The 18,527-nt window shown below is 33.8% G+C and overlaps 1 non-coding gene across 1 annotated transcript; it reads left to right on the top strand.

The window, feature by feature from the left end:
* The first annotated feature begins 14,082 nt into the window (after positions 1-14,082).
* LOC125392496 (small nucleolar RNA U3) lies at positions 14,083-14,301 on the top strand. The gene has a single exon (XR_007229554.1). It is a non-coding gene; the product is annotated as a small nucleolar RNA U3 (small nucleolar RNA).
* Positions 14,302-18,527: the final 4,226 nt, after the last annotated feature.

Consider the following 18,527-nt stretch of genomic DNA (forward strand, 5'->3'; position numbering starts at 1 on the left):
TGTTCATGAGTGAGATTGGCCTGTAATTCTCTTTCTTGGTTGTGTCTTTTTGTGGTTTTGGTATTAGAGTAACTGTAGCTTCATAGAAAGAGTTTGGCAATAACTCTTCTGTTTCTATATTGTGACATACATTAAGGAGTGTAGTTATTAGCTCTTCCTGGAAGTTCTGGTAGAATTCTGCATTGAAACCATCTGGCCCTGGGCTTTTTTTACTAGGGAGTTTTTTTGATAACAGCTTCTAATTCTTCACAACTGACAGGTCTATTTAGATTGTTCACCTCGTCTTGGTTCAACTTTGGTATATGATACTTATTTAAAAAAATGTCCTCTTCTTTTACATTTTCCAGTTTTGTGGCGTACAGGCTTTTGTAGTAAGATCTAAGGATTCTCTGAATTTCCTCCGTGTCTGTGGTTATGTCTCCCTTTTCATTTCTGATCTTATTAATTTGCATGTTCTCTCTCTGCCATTTGATTAGTTTGGCTAGGAGTTTGTCAGTCTTGTTGAATTTCTCCAAGACCAGCTTTTTTTTCATTAATTCTTTGAATTGTTTTCTGTGTTTCTATTTTGTTGATTTCAGCCCTCAGTTTGATTATTTCTAATCTTCTACTCCTCCTGAATGAATCTGCTTCTTTTTCTTTCTAGAGCTTTCAAGTGTGCTGTTAAGTCTCCAATATGTGCTTTCTCTGTTTTCTTTAATTGGGCACTTAGTGCTATGAACTTTCCTCTTAGCATTGATTTCATAGTGTCCCATAGGTTTGAGTATGTTGTGTCTTTATTTTCATTAAATTCAAGGAAGACTTTAATTTCTTTCTTAATTTCTTCCTTGACCCAGGGGTGATTTAGTAGTTGACTGTTCAACTTCCATGAGTTTGTTGGCCTCCTGGGGGTAGCATTGTTGTTGAATTTTAACTTTAACCCATGGTTAAACATGATCTGACAAAACACAGGTGGTTACTAATATTTTTTTGTATCTGTGGAAGTTTGCTTTGTTACCAAGTATGTGGTCAATTTTTGAGAAGGTTCCATGGGCTGCAGAGAAGGTATATTCTTTCCTATTTGGGTGGAATGTTCTATAGATATCTGTTAAGTCCATTTGATTCAATACCTCCAAGAATTCTCTTATTTCTCTGTTGGATTTCTGTCTGATTGACCTGTCCATTGGTGAGAGAGGAGTGTTGAAGTCTCCTACTATTAGTGTGTGTGGTTTGATGACTGCCTTGAGTTCTAGAAGTGTTTCTTTTACATAAGTGGGTGCCTTTATATTAGGGGAATAGATATTCAGGATTGAGACTTCCTCCTGATGAATTGTTCCTGTTATGAGTATGAAATGTCCATCTCTATCTCTCCTGATAGATTTTAGTTTGAAGTCAATTTTTTTTAGGTATTAGAATGGCCACACCTGCTTGTTTCTTAGGTCCATTTGCTTGGAAAACCTTTTCCTAGCCCTTTACTCTGAGTAGATGTCTGTCTTTGTGGTTGAGGTGTGTTTCTTGTAAACAGCAGAATGTTGGATCCTGTTTTCGTATCCAATCTCTAAGTCTGTGCCTTTTTATAGGTGAATTAACAAAATAAAAATAACAATATAAAATAAAAACTATCTCATTGAAGGTGAATAAGACAGAAAATTGTATGAAAAATAGCCCAAGAGAAGGCATAATAATCAGGAACCCACTCGTTTGCACACTAAGGATTCCCATACGATCATTAAATTGGAAGCCATTGTGTAAGCATCCCTCTGCATACTGCTTCATTCAACAAGATGATTTCATGTACAGTTTGCATCAAAGATCTAGAAGATAGAAGGAGTCATTAGGTAGAAAACAAGTGAAGGGGTAGTAACACTTAAAGTGGTATATAATTCTCATTATCATACTAGTATAAGGAATACTAGACACAAAAATCATACTATCAAATTTTCCCTTGAATTATCAAAACTAAACCCTTCAATTTTAACTCTCAAAATATAAAGTCTAAAAAAGGATATCATTTATGATATGAAGAACACAGTGAAAACACCTTATAACAAAACGTAAATTTACTAAGTTCTTAAACTATAGCCAAGACTTTGCATATACTTATCCATAAAAAAAAATCTTCCAAGCAAGGAATGCTAGGGGTAATCTAGTTGTTAGTATCTAATTTAATTGTAGTCAGCTTTGTTTTGTATATCTGAGTCACATTCAGAACTATAGTGTTTTTAGATAGGATAGGGACTTCAAAATATCTATTTCATGTTTATTATAAGATTTTGCTGTTTCTCCTAAGTCTATCTGAATTTAATGCCATGCAGATTCCTAAGCATAGGTACTAGGTGTTTAGTCTCCTTCATATCTAGTTTGTATAAATGTTTGAGTGTTTTACCCATGCTCAAATTTCTAGACATCAACTGCTCGTGGAAGACGGGAGTACAGTTTGAGAGTTGATAAGCCGAGTTTATGTGCCATGGCAATCTGTGTTTAGGAGACGGGACTCTGAAGCATGAAACATGTAGAAAAGATTATTAGTTACCAAAAAGCTAACTATCACAGAGTGTTTTCAGAAGACCTTTGTAACATGTCACACAAACTTTGGTCTGAGACAATAATTTAAATTCTACAGAGATATGTTAAATCCGAGTGTCTATCACTGAGACACTCAATTTGATAACTGTCCTTTGCTGTCATTCTGTCTTCCTGGATAACATTTTTATAATGAATTCAAGTTCAGAATAAAACAAATCCAATATGGCTTCCCCCAAAAGTCAAAACAGACATCATCTTGATGTGCTTGATAACTGATCAACCTTCACTTTGGGATGCAGGTATTTTTTAATTGCCTTTCCATCAAATCCTCATTGACCTGATATATTTTATTAAATATACACAAATCTATTGATTTAGAACTTTTTGCTAGTGTTCTTCCTTTTCTATCTATAAGTTTTGGGTTTTGACCTTCTCAGCGGCTTCTCTTTAGGGGTCCTTCTCAAGAACCTGGTCAATGTTGACCTTCCCTTCTCTACTCTTTGGTACTGCTCACATTCACAACATGGCACTATTATGAGTTTCTTGACAACAGTAAAATCACAAGTTATTCAAGATGCTTTAGAGTTCAGGAAAATGTTCAAAGACATATAAATGGAAATTCTTTTTGCAAAGGGTTATTAGTCAGCACTCATAATCATGGCCATTTTTAAATGTGAATCTTACATTTTGTTTGTCTTCTTTCACTCATCAAGCAATTAACCTCTTTATATATCTTTTGGCTAATCTTTGGAAAATAAACCCCCATAAAATTGTTCTTTTTGATGTCATGCTGAACTTTCACAACAGAGTAACACAGGGATAATGTCTATGTTCATTTCTGTGACAAATGAAATAAACAAAGTGTGCCTTGTGTAATTTTTCTAAATGTTAGTGGTTGCAACTTATTAACCTATTTAACAGCTAAGATGAGTTCTTATTGTAATTATCCGAGTTCCTCTTCTGTGCCTTTAACAGATCATTCTTTATTTTTGCTACTGAGTGAGTTAGTGAGTAATTAATCCATTTGTTTTATGAATCTGTAGTGTATCTTACAGACCCATATAACCATTATCCTGTGACCAGTCCCAAGCATGCCTTAAAATGAATTTATTCTATTTTGTGAGTATATAAGAACTTATTGTTTGCTTATGCAAAGGTTCTATTTTTTAAAAAGTTAATGTTATCAAAAGCCTAAATAGATGAAGTAATGGTAAAGAAAACTGCAACACAAATATGAAATTTAATAACGGCCTTCCAACAGCTTGCCTTTCAAACTGTTAAGAATTCATTAAACAATGCTTGAGCAGCACTGACAATTAAATTACTCTCATATGAGGTACCTAGTCATATTATGAATATTGCATACTACAGAACTCACATTTCTAAAGGGATGTAGACAACAAATTGAATTTCAGATAATTAGCACGAGGCTTGAATTCTGTCTCCAGAAACCTCCCACTCTGTTTCTAAGCAAAAATAATTGGAATGTAACAGTTTAAGAAATATGTCCATTAAAAATATTAAGGAGAGTTTAGAGTTTCTGGCTATATTAAATGAAGTTTCCAAGACTATAGAGTAGTGTAGGGTAATGATATTGACTGGCCTTATAGAGTAGTAAATATTGTTTTACAAATTAAGCATCTTAAAACAAAAAAATCTATAAGGAGCCACTTTTTATTTTCCCCTGGATGTTTTAGCAATTGCTAAACATCATGTTGATATATGCCGTAACTGAGATTAAAAACCACAGAATCAAGAATTATAGTATCCATGGAACAGATTTGTTTCTTTAAAAACACAGGAATAATTATCCACTTATGTAGCCTTCTTTTTATTAGAAAATCTTTTTAAATTTAAAGAAAAATTATAACTTTTTATTTCTTAGAAAAGAATGTAAATTTCTTTATTAAGTCTCTAATTTCCAAGATCAAGCTTTTACTATAGGTAACTACTTCTGGGCCTTAAATATTAAATCAATTATATAGGGATTTAAAGAATTCATTTCACGTTAAGTCAACCATTATTTAGCTACAAAGAACCACTCTATTTAAATGACAGAACTGTATGAAGCCACCTTTGCTTACACTGGACATCAAGACTACCTTTGATTTTGCTGTAGAAGAGAGACAATGTATATGTGATCAATTCGCTACAATCCTTTGATAATGTATTTCTACTCTTTTACTGAATATGTACATTTACTAAAGGAAAATCCATGCTTCATAACAACTTTACGATTTCTTAGCCATGGGTTAAGCCATTTCTACAGTGTTTATCTATCTGCTATTCTTCTAAGATGTTCTGCGTCTACGTGGGATTAGTAAGTTTTGGTTTTCAAATGGTTGGACGAAAAGTTCCTAAAAGTTTAGTAAATTGCACTTGTGTATCCCACAGACAAGGATATTTTGTGGGCTCTAGTCTAATGAATAAATCAATCTGTTACAAGATTAGTGACATAATGGTGTTTCACTTCTCTCTGCTTGCTATCTGCCACAATATGAAATGAACTCTTCTGCTCTACCACAGATTTTCCTCAGAAATGGAATAAATAAATAATCCTCAAAACTACATACAGAGTATTATGAAGGCACATTACAACTCAACTAGGTAACCAATGTTCACAAGTATGCATTCTGAGAAATATCTCAGTGTGTATAAATATGTAAATATGAACACACACAAACATATACATTTACATATGGAGAGGCACACAATAACAGAGTATTCCATAGACTCTGAGTGTAGAAGGAAAAATAATAATATGCACTCTGGAACATGACGATTATGTGAAGGAACAGTGATTTGTTTGCCAACGTTTTGTAATTTGAACAAATATTAGATAAATCAAATATTGATGATGGCAGATGCATTAAATGACAGACTGCTGACATAACATGATTTTGGATAGAGATTATATTCTCAGGTTATTTTTTTATTTATTAAATTAGTAATGTACCTCTAAAATTAAATATTAATAATATCATTTAAAGTGTAATTACCAAAGAAAAGATCCAGGTGTATAGATTTTAAATCACATGAGGATGTAATTCTAGAGATTCCAATTTATGCACATTTGGGAATGCCACAGTAAAGTCCATTATTTTCTTCCAATAGCATTATTTAGTAATTATAATAACAAGTGACATAAAAACCTTTGACATCTGAAAAAGGGAAAAAAATAAAAGGAAGGGAGGAAAGAATTATGTGGTTACAGTCCAGTTTCGTGATATTAGAGACTGTTAGAGGTTAATGAAATATAGCTGGGTATTGTGACACATGCTTTTAATTCCAGCCCTCAAGGGCAAAGACAAGGTGATCTCTGTGAGTTCAAGTTCAAGGAAGCCGGGTCTACAAAGTGAGTTTCAGGATACCCAGGGCTGTTACACAGAGAAACCCTGTCTCAAAAAACACAAAACCACAAAGAATACCACAGTTAGATAAACAAATGCTTTATATGACTTTAAAGTCTTCAAATATGTATTTGATTTTTCATCTAATGAGTTTCAAAGTGATATTTCAACCCATAGAAAGTGTGAAACAATCAAGTCTTCTTTCTTTTATTTAACCTCTCCTCACTCTAATAATTAGTGAACTACCTTCAGAACAGCTTTAATTTGTAACTTCTATGTTTGAGAACAACTCCTGTTCTAGTCACTTAGCCGTGGTTGGCAGAATTAACCGTACTATTTAAAAATTAATTAAAGAATTAACTAAATTGATTATTTGTATGGAAAGGAGATTGTGTCCAAGATAAAACTCCCAAGTAAGTATTGACACACAGGTGCCTTGGCTATTGCATGCTTGTGATGGTCAAAAAACACCTTTGTGGAATCTTTTCTCTCATAAGCTTGCATAGGTTCAAGGGTTCAAATTCAGTTTGCCAGACTTACCCCTCAGGTGCCCTTATCTGCTTGACCATCTAACTCACCACAATTTCACTCTTTTAATATAAAAAATAATGTTCTAATATATTTACCTGCTACATCATATTAATTTGTCGACTGTTTATGGGTACCATCATGACTCATGACGGAAAAGGGAAAGTCCTAGGACATAGCTTGTTTTTATATGCTGCTGGTGTGGGAGAATTGTCTGTAATCTGTCAATCATATTTTAAGTAAATGCTGATTGGCCAGGCAGGAAGTATAGGTGGGAAAACCAGACAGGAAGTAGAGGTGGAGCCAAGAGAACGGGAGTATTCTGGGAAGCAGGAAGCTCCCTCCCAAGTCCAGCCCAGATCACTGAAGAAGCAACATGTGAGCTGCCCAGCTAGAAAAGGTACTGAGTCATGTTGCTAACGTAGGTAAGGATAATGGGGTAATATATGTTATGTTATAAGAGCTAATAAGTAGTCAGAGCTAAGGGTCAATCAGTTTATAAGCTTATGGAGTCCTCTGTATGATTATCTTTGGGGCTTGCTGGTTGTGGGATACCGGGCAGGTCATAAACCCCAACAAGCAAGACCCCTCATGTTACATGCTGAAAATCAAATGCAGTGCTCCCAGAAATACATTCCTGTCAGCTGTTGAGGTTTCTCTGCTGAAGCCTATGCAAACTGATTACCCCAACTGGAAGACAACAACACTGTAGTACCATTTTTTATTACAAATATAAGTTAATAGTTGATTGAATAAATTTTCATCACCACCAAAAAAACCAAATGTATATATGTATATAACATTTGAAAATGTGATTTTATAAAGGCCATGAGTTGGGAGAATGCTGAAAAATCTGCAATGGAAGGATAGAACCCAACAGAACACTTAGGGCCTTGAGAAATACTGCCTTGGAATCATTGATCCTAAGAAGAATATTCTCCCAAACATCCAACAGATATGCTTGTTTACATATACCCTGTGAATCTCAGGTTTTATAATTGTCTGCACAGACTTAATATGTCCTGAACTAGCTCCATAAAAAAGAGGAGTGGGAAAGAAGTATTCAGAAGAGGGAAGAGAATTTAAGGAAAAGACAAGTAGAGGGGAAATGGGAGTTTTGTTCAAGAAACTGAAATAAGTCTGCATCTTAATGCTAGAAAAGTACGTGGGTTATTTTAACAAAAGCTTCATGGGATCGTGACAACAAATTCTATAAACCTCTTTTGATATCAAACATTGGATTATAGATAGCCTTTATCTTTCATGCACTAGAAAACCCTGGATTCAATTAGTAAAGGATGTGGAAATATTTGAAATTTAAAATATCTAAAAAGTATCAGTGAGTAGAAAACAGCTCATTTGGAGATTAATCCACCAATAACGCATTAAGGCCAGTGTAAACACCAGCATCTTGTAGAGATTTTGTTTTGTCGCTACAATAGGGACAGACACACAGCTCTAGTCAGCCCCAGACCCCTCAGTGGCCTCAAATTCCCTTTCCTTTTGGAAATGACCTCTATTCAGACAAAAAGGACTCAAAGCTTCAAAAAAAATGAATTTCAGTGAGGATTTCAGATGTTGTCAATATGAAAGAAAACTGAATTTATTAAAGGAAGAGTGAAAGGCACTCCAAGAAAAGAAAACATGCCTGGTGGCAGGAGTGTGGTCTTCTCATGGGACAGTCACACTTACGAGTCTTTACAATGGACACGTAGACTCTCTGCTTTTATCTCTAAAGGCTTCTAAAGCCAGCCTCCTTACCCCCAGCTTTAAACATCATTCTGGAATGAAGTTTATAACAAGGTTAAAAGTAAAGATGATTTTCTTTTCTAAACAAAATTATGAGGTAGATTTGTGAGCCTTATTGCTTAGATTAAGAGTGTCCTAGAAACCTGAAGGTTATCCATCATCTTTGGCTTTGAGTAAACATGATTTATTTACTATCTTTGACAAGATGTCTTTAGAAAAACCCATTGTTCTATTAACAATTTTGCTCTTATCCCTGGTGCAAAAATTTCCTGAATGACAACAGATCAGCCAGAGTGTGTCATTTTTTCTCTCTTACATCCACGTAATTGCTTGCCTCTCAGTCTTCTCATGTCTAGGTTTTGGAGCACAGGGTTCTGGTTTTTCTGATGCTGGTAAACTTTTACGGGCCTAGTAAGGACAGAGTGCAGCAAACAGAAAAGAGACGACAAGCCTAGATGATGAAGGAAGTATTTCAGTGATGACTGGAAGGAGATGTCTAAGGAGGCTAGTTTTAAAGCCTGAATTGAACTTGTATTTTAACAAGAAATATTAGATCAAACTGTTCCTGGAGGGGTCTAGTTTGTGTGGGTACAGTAGTAGTGGTTACACAATCTCCTTTTCCTTTCAGTGCCTGAAATTCTTTGTGCCTTTCATTTCTTTCATTGTCCTCATGGTAAGCTCTTTTCCCAAGATATTCTTCACCTTTAACCAGTGGCTTCTTGCCATTTTCATACAATGATGTCTAAGCTTCCACTCTGAATTGAGTTCCCTCCATAAGGTCTTGAATTTTAAATGAGCATAATTGTGTGATCTGTGCCTTTTCTTAAGGCATTTCCCTCTGAGTTACCTTCACCAGTTTCCTGTGATTGTTTTTTTTCATGCATAATAGCTGTGATATATAGAACTGTGGACTGTCTTTATTAACTCCTCACAACTGGTCTGATGGATAAACAGACAGCATGGCTGGACAATCTATTGAAAATGATTTCTTATGTTATTTACAGAATCAGAAGAGAAATACTTGTTAGTCAAAGACAGATTTGATTCCCAGCACCAACTAACACAATGGTTTCCTTGGAGCAATATATTACTTAGGAACCCTTCATGGTCATTTAAATTAATTGATTCAAAAGTCACTCCGCATTATTTATTGATTATCTACACCAAATGCCAACTTCAGGGTTGGGTTTTCAGTGGTGCATTGAATAAATATGGCTTCTCTACTGCCTTGACCTCTTAGAAATTATCCACAAAGAATAGTTCCCCTAATTTGATGAAATGATTACATTTATAGAGGTAAACAATGAAATGGTTTGATTCAGTCAAGACTCCAGGGCTAGCTTCTGTGAGTTACACCATGGCTGAAGAAAAATAAATAACACTAAGCTCCTGTCTAAAGAACTCACAATCTACCAGGAAGTATTGACCACAGAGCTTGCGTGAGTGAACTATAGCTTGGATCCTTTACTGGATGTATAAAGAGTAGAGAACTGAGTGATATTATCTATCTGAAGTCTCACTAGAACTGATGAGGTGAATTGTGTTAGCTAAGCCTTAGACCCAGGATTACATTTCCCAGAATATTCCAGAAAAGAAAGCATGGACAAAAAGACACAGGTGGAAATTTTCACTTGCATTTCAGAATTTTAAACAATCCTCGTTATCCATGAAATTGCTATCTAAGGAATAGTATCACATCAGTGATATATGAGCCAATAGGTAAATAAGTAAAGTGACTTGTAGTATTATCATAGGAATATTGATCCCACAGTTTAAAGTGAAGTTGTTTCTCTAGTTTAAGCTTTTATAGCATGGAATGGGAATTACAGTGGTCACCAGACAACATGTACATATTTATTTCTATAAATTAATAAAGCACATGAAATTTTATGTTAAATATCTTCAAGGCAACCACTCTTTCCATTAATTGTTATGAATCTCTTTAGCAAATATCAATTCCCTAGGAGCTTTAATTGCTTTCATTACATTTTATTTAAAAAAAAACTTAACTCTTTGAGCCCTTTTCTGCTTCAGTTGAAGTTGCTGTTTTAGAATAGGGCACTGATCATATTTACTTTCTCAGTGCAAAGTGGAAATTATATGCAAAATGTGTTGATTTAATCAACCTTTATTTTTCCTCAAAGTGCATGAACTTTCACTAGATTCCCAAAGGGATTCATGGCCCATAATATCTCAGAAGATCAGAAATTCATTCCTTGTATGTTTGCCAGTTCTCAACATCCTTTAAAAGGCTTTGGTCAGTTGTTATCATCAAAGCATTAGAATTAATTTTAAAATCATCTTCTTATATAAAAGAGGAAAAAAAGAAATTTAACTTCACCACGTAAGATGGTTCTGCATTTTAAATATAAATTAATGTAGCCCGTCAAATCAACAAACTAAATCAGTAAAATCATATTATCATATCAATATACACAGAAAAGAACTTTGACAAAATTCAACAGCTATTTATTATATATTAAAAACAACCTCAGCAAACTAGGAATGGAGTTGAATTTCAAATCGCTAATGCATATTTACGAATGTATTACAAATAACATCAGACTGTATGCTATTAAACTTGAGCTTTTATGTTAACACAAAAAGAATAAATTTCCTCTTTCCTCTTCTATTAGTTTGAGTGTGTATGGTTGTTGTTCCCATCTACACCTGGAACTTTAGTTATAGATTTGAGTTGTAATGGAATCATATCCGGTCTTCTGACAGCTTAGCCAAAACTTTTAACCATCATCCAACTCCCACGCTCTGAAGACTTCTTACTATCAACAATTACTTACTTTTCAGTATCAATAGTAATAAAGTAGGCAAAGATATATAGAATGAAAAATTAAGAAATAAGGTTTTGACAGTGCCATGCTCATCTAGATTGTATTTCTAAATATTCAAAGAACACTTACAGCTTAACAGGAAACAGATTCACCCTAATTAAAGAGTAAACCTAAAAAATCTCAGCAAGTATTTCCCCAAACAAAATTAAAGATAACACATTAATATATGAAAATATGCAGCATCTTAAATGGGAATGTTAATTGCAAGAACTGATGTCTGGAGTCCAACATACAATAAAACCTTCATAACCATCTTCTGGTGAAAAGACAAAATGCCACTACTACACTCCAGAGTTTAGATATTTTTCACACAACAAAGCATGGTCTTAGAGTTAAAATAAATAATCAAGCTCTTTGTAATATACATCATAAAATTTAAAAACTATGTTTTTTGCATGAAATCTCCTCTTGAATGTTTGTTCCTACAAACATTCTTCACCTTAGTCAAAGCTTGCAAAAATCAGTATGTCAATCAACAGGTAAATGAATAAATATATGGTGTTGCACCAAAAGCTAGAATACTATTCAACACAAAACAAATGCCATAGATAGCTGTTAAAAAGAACTGGAGGAAATTTAAGTGCATATAGCAAATAATAGAAGCCAATAAGATGCTAAATGATATTTATTTTAACAAGTGATGCACTTTGAAAGATTAAACTGTATAGAAGATACTGCTCTCTGTGTTTGACACAGTTTAGGGGCAAGTAGAAATAATTAAACAGCACACAGAAGTTTATGTTAGGAAAAATACTTTGTGTGAAAAGATAAAACAACAAACTAAGATGGAATCTTAAGGAAAACTTTGCACTTTAGTTGATTATGATAATCAATGTATGTTACTCAGTTATAACAGATGTGTTATATCCCCCTCATGAGGGATGCTGATGATAGAGAAAGCAATGTTCAAATAGAGACAGGAGGTGGAGGAGATCTATCTATTTTTTCTTTTCTCATAATCAAAATTACCCTCCAAAGAGAAAATCAAAATCAAAACAAACCCCACAAGAATAGCAAACAAAGAAACAACAAAATAAGAAAGCAAAGTTAATTTTATGAGATCTACTATGAACATCTACCAGGATCTATTCTTATCAATACTAATTTAATTACTTTAAATTTTCAACAGTAAAATCTGAGATGTATTATTAATTATTGTATCTTTTCTACCATCTTCCACAACAGAAGCTCTATTTTTGGGCTTCAATACATGTGGGAAATGTGAATAAGTGAATATAATGTTATTTCAAAGTTTGGTGATACTGTGTAAATAAGCAACGCACATGATCAGAAGAACATGTTCATTCTGTGACATATCTTGTCACAGAATATCACAGCCTTTTTAATAAATATACATGTATAATAAACTTTTATTAGCAAAAGATTAATGTGTGTAACTGTTTTGTTCACATAAAAGCAAAATAATTAACATATTTCACTCTGAAGTGATTTTTTAAATTCCATTTTCGTCATTCACAACTCCTTTTTTGTTCTTTAATAACGTTAATTTAGGGTGTCTGAGCTGAACTGACTGCCACGTGGAAGCAGGACTACATTTGAATGCAATCAGCAGAATAGAATCTCTGTGTATTTCCATCATAATTTAAGGCTAAGTTGGAGCATGATAAATGATGCTTGTCCTTAGTCATTTTGTTACTTGAGCGGTGCTATGTCACTCATGTCTTCCCATTGTCCTTTTGAAACTGCCACAGAGGTAGCAAATCTTCACTAAATACACTACTCTATTAAATGTATGAATTTAAAAAAATTAAAATGCTAAAAATTCAAGAGCAGGAAATATAGAAGAAGCTGAGAATACAAGAGCAGAGAGACTTACTGACAACCCTTAGATGCATTCTGCATTGTGTGGTTTAGAAGTAATCGTGTATAGTGATATTCCTCAAAGATATAACAAGTTATGGGTGGTTATATGATTAGATCACAGTTTATCCATCTTCACTCCACCAACACTTATTAAGTATAATGCTCTAGATATTGCACTGGATGTATAGTGAATCCTTACTACTCTGAAGAATGATAGATTTGATGGGAGAGATTGACAAATTTTAATTACAATTACAGTACATGGGAAATGAGATGACTTTCTAGGCAAAGTTGCATGCGATGTTCAATAATGATAAAGAGGCTACACACCTCAGCCATTTATGTGTGGGTACAAAAGGCCTTTTAAGAGTTGTAGCATGAAAGGTTAACCGATATACTATAAAGCAGCATAAGAAGGAAAGGTTGAAAAATTGCACTCTGGCCTTAAAGAAGTGTGTTTGACCCAGGCATATGAGCTTGAAACCAGAGGAGACTCATTAATGTTCTTAAAGCAAGAAGTACCATAGCAACTCAGTAATGCAGTAATATTTTCTCAGCTTAGAACACTCTTTCTAGTTGCTTGCTTGCTCTGGGTATTAGATTAAAACAGGGAAAGCCTGACAAAAGAGCAATCACTCACATGCTTGATGGAAAGTTGGAAACACAAACTAAACAGATATAGCTTGGTAAACAATATATATATAAATAAAGCCTAGAGTACAGAAGGCACAGTGAAAGAATGAATGTGCTTTCTCCCTGGTGGATGAGAAAGAGCAAGGTTACTCAGTGCAGAACTTCGGAGCTTTGCAAACTCCATCCTGCTAGTAATTCACCAACTGGGTGTGTACAAGCTTATCCTTGAGCAAGGGCAAAAAACACACTTCAGGTTAGATAGGATATTTCTGATTAATATACACCTATGGATTAAAATGGTTTAAATATTATTACATGCTATTATAATCCTGTATGGACATAAAATACAATATCTATATTTTATCCAAAGATTATTGAGTTATTGAAATTTCCTTGTCAATTTTAAATATGGGAAGAAAGAATTACTAAATAGTAAAACTTATTTAACTAATCCTAATTGTTAAAAAATTTTACTTATGGTATGTTTGTTTCTGTTTTGATACTATTTGCAGCCTTGGGAAAAGTCATGTATATGCTTTTATTGTTTTCTTTTATTTTTTGTTTTGTTTTACTTTTGTCTTGTTGTAAACATCGTATACAGAACTACAATAAAAATAAGAAGAGCTATACTAAAGAATTATATTCTTAAGACTATAATTTAGGAATCATTTCTATAGTTCCTAACTAGAGAAGTTCCTCTGATTGAATAGAGAAGCTGAGACCATGAGGAGGTAATGTATATAGTGCTCCTTCCTGAGCATGAAGTTGGCTCTAGGTGCTGCTTCCCTGCAGCTGCTTCCTATCATTGATGATAGTTTTTCTAACCCTTTAGGAGAGTAAGAGGGAGGGAATGCAATCTGAGTGGGAAAAAAGGTACAACCACCGCCAAATATGTATATATACAGATATATATTCTTTTATAGGATAAATATGTTCTCCATTTTGAAATTTACATTTGGAATATATAGCCTGGACTAGTATTTGTTGTTACTGTCAGTCCATTTGATATGATAGCCATTTTCTCTCTCTAGATAGAGAATTTATAGGTATTAAAATACTTTGTTTTTTTTTAACTTAATCTACTTCTATTTCTCAGATTCTTTTTAAAATTCTATCCAGCTATAACAAATCTTAAATCTTGCAAGTAAATGTATGGAACTAGGAATGGTCGTATTGAGTAAGATATCCCAGGCTCACAAAGGTAAAATCACGAGTTTTCGTTTACCTTAGGTTTTGAGTTTCAACTTTTTGGAAAATTGAAGTGACTCTAATTAGGAAATTGGAGGGAAATAAACAGAGTAGGAAGAAAAAGGAAATTAAATAACAGTAACTGTTTCTGAGAAAATCATATGGAATCATACTATGAAGTATCTACCTTAAACAAACTATGTGTGCATATTTATACCTGGTCTGTGCATATATGTAAGACCATGTATAAATATGCACACATAGTTTGTATGAAATTTCCTTATCTGGGCTGACAAAATTACCACCAACAGTAAACAATTATTTGATGAAATTTCAAACATTAGGCATCAGATTTCACTTTTGAGGTGTTCTCAGGCTTGTCTAAGAGACTCTGACAGCATTACATATGATTACTATTACGTTTGCTTGTACCCCAGAGATGTAAGGTAAGTCCCCATAGCTGAAGACACCATAAGCTTCAAATATAGAATTTAGAGGCTCTTGACCTGTAGCTGACCTGAAAGCTTCCTCCCTGAGTACGAGCTTTTGTGAAACCAGTAAGAAAGGAAGAAACAGTTCTAGCCAGCTATGAATCACAACAGTGGCCAGCTTGGTCAGGTAAGGGTGCTATGGTGGCATGCATGATCAAAAGCTCTCTAATTGAATGTAAGACCTGCTCAAGAAGAGTGAAAATCATACTTTGTGTTGATAACCTAGCCTTTTATCCAGAATGTGTTAAATCACAGATCTTAGAGGAGAAACAATAGATGCCACTTTAATAAACCAGTACATTTCCTAACCTCATTCTAATTATCCATCTTAAACACAATGGATAAATGACAGACCTTTCTCCAGCAAGGAAACTTCTTGTAGTAATAGATAGAGACCATAACAAATCACAACCAATCAAAACAAAAAATTATAGAACCCAATCCCAATAGACACATCTACAACACATTTCTTGCACTCAAGACTCAGGGATCATTGCAGTAGAAGGAATAGGACAATTTTAAGAAACAGAATTAGGGTGCCCTGCCCTCTCACAGGGCTGGAGAGGGAGGGGGGCGGGAGGAAAATGCCAGGAGGGGAGGAAGCAGAAATTTTGAATGATTTTATTTATAAAGCAATAAAAATTTTAAAAAGATACAGAATCATGAAGTTTGCTGTAAGATTGTATCTCCTATTATATTAGAAACTGCAGTTCTTAAGTATTCACCAGCATGACTGTCTAATCATGAGATGACCAAGAACAATAAGAGCACAAATGTTTAAGTGGACAAAGGAAAGCCCATGAGGCCTCTATATTGCATAAAAATTACTGGCAGCTAAAGGAATGCTGAAAGTGGGAGAAACAGTATTACCCAGAGAAGAACACACCAGTTTGTTGTCCAATATTAAATAAATGATCAGACATTAAAACATACATACAAATACTATTATACATACAGAGTAGGTTGTATTTATGCGTTTCAAATTATATATATAATTTGAGAAAGTGGATCTCTGTGAGTCTGAGTCCATCCTGGTCTACAAATCTAGTTCCAGGACAGGCTCCAAAGCTATAGAGAAAACTTGTCTCAAAAAAAAAATACTTCAACTCTAAGAGGTTATTCCTTAAAGCTGATTTCTAAACCACTGTAGTGAGGAGTCACTCATTGGCTTCAGATCATATCTAGTTAATCAAGGAAAAGGAGGAATAGTACTGTGCAATCTAGGAAAATATTAGAACCATTCTCAAAATAACAGTGTTCTTCCTTAACCACTTTACCCTGTAAAATCATTCCTGTGATTTTCATCTAAAACAAACTATTAATAAATTCATTCATGTGATTTACTGCCATGACTCTCCTATGGCCATAATATTTAAAAAACTAAGATCTACCCTGTTTTTTACTCAGCATTACAGATAAAGTATGGAAATTGAAAACTTATATAATGTTTGTTATTGCGTATGAAGATTCACATAGGCAATATATCAATCTGACTAAACATCTGTCTCCTATCATCTTTAGATATCTTTAGATGTTACGTATAACATCAGTATGTATAAAACTGAACCTCTTCATTCTAGTGTAATTAACAATTGTGATATGACAAAACTAAGAGAAATGCATATTTCAAATAGATAGAGCAGTTTACAGTCTCAGGATTTTGTTTGATTGCATTGGACACATGAAAAATATGATTTTGTCCCTATCAGAAAAAAACAAAAAAATAGTAGTAATAATCTTGCTTCTATTATAAACAAGCGGATTAGGACTTGGATAAGAAATATAAAAATCCTATAGTGTGTAGTCCAGTTTAGAAATGAAAACCTAGAGTAATATTTGTAGAATTTAGCCCAGATCAGGTAATAAAAAAACTTATTGAATTTATTGGTAAATAAAATATATTTTTAATATTATGAATGAAGTAATTTACTTTTATCCTTGAAATATTTAGTTATTATGAGTATGTTTCCTCCTTTGTTCCCTTTACCCATTCTTTCCTGCCCAGAAGTTATTTGCTAATATAAACAGTCCAATTAAAAAAAAATTGTTGTGCTGTGATTCTTAATGGCTACATCTTCATACTATTTTCTCTGACAAGCTCCCCCCTCTGGTTACATGCTACAATAGGAGTGCTAACTCAAGGATTGGACTACCCCTCCAATCAATGCAATTAGAAAGGAAAAATGTGAACAAAGTCCTTATAAAGGATGTGTTCCATTCTATTTTTCATTATAAATGTGTTCAAACAAATATAGGATAAATGGATGACATTGGTACATATACCCAAGACAAGTTATTTTTTCAGTTTTACTTTCAATCTAACATGAAACATTTCTGAAAAGGGGAGCTGAGGTGAGTTTTTGCACGATTCAGGCAGTCCTAAATCTGTGACTTAATATCACTGAATAGCATAAAATTCTCACCTGATACAAACATTAAGTACATTTAATGGGTTTGTTGTAGTCATTAATTATTACAAGAGCATGAATAGAAAATCATAATGAAGGGTAGTGTAATGTCTACATTGTCCAAATATGCTACCAAATGGAATGTGAACTTAGTAAAAATGAGATAAATTTCCCACTATAGCATAGCACTAATAGCAGAGCTGCAGCCTGTGGACTTAGGAGCCTAAATATTTTGAACCTGAGTTCATATGGGTGAACTCTAAGCAGGGTTAATCATGGGGAAATAGAACTTAGAAGAATGAAGCAAACAATGTGACCTGAGATAGATAAAGAAAGATGTGAAGAGTATTTAATAAAATATGGAGAGTTTCAGTTACAAACAAATATAAATATTTACTTTTATTTATCTACAGACAAAAGATAACAGAAAATTAATCTGAAGAATATCAATAGAATTAGAGCCTCTTTGAAGCATTTAAAATCAAGTTCTTTAAGTTGTTAGACAAGGGGATTTGAACAATTGAAAAATAGTAATTTGATGGTTATAAGATTTGAAATCACTTAGTTTGTCCATTAGAGCCTACTTCTTCAAGATTCAAGCATATAAAAAGACCAGCTGGGACACCCAGCCTTGTGGTACTGAGTAACTACTAAATTCTTCAATTTTCTGTTCTCAGCTAGCCATTGTTGGATTAGTTGGACTTCAGCCTGTAAATCATAACAATAAATTCTTTAGAAGAGAGAGAGAGAGAGAGAGAGAGAGAGAGAGAGAGAGAGAGAGAGAGAGAGATTCATTTTATTTGTTCTGTGACTCTAGAAAATCCTCACTATTAGTGTGAGTTTGACTTGATCTATCAAGGTTAAAAGTTACCTACTTCAAAAATTAGAAGTCTATTACTTGGCAGTTTATCAAAATAAGAAAAAGACAGATTTTTTTAAAAAGAAACATATAGGTTGATGGGGAAGCCTTGTTAACCAATTATCTTTAAGAGGTGGGATCAAGTT

The sequence above is a fragment of the Myodes glareolus genome, chromosome 12 (genome assembly GCF_982192425.1).
Source record: "Myodes glareolus chromosome 12, mMyoGla1.1, whole genome shotgun sequence".
Classification (NCBI taxonomy): domain Eukaryota; kingdom Metazoa; phylum Chordata; class Mammalia; order Rodentia; family Cricetidae; genus Myodes; species Myodes glareolus.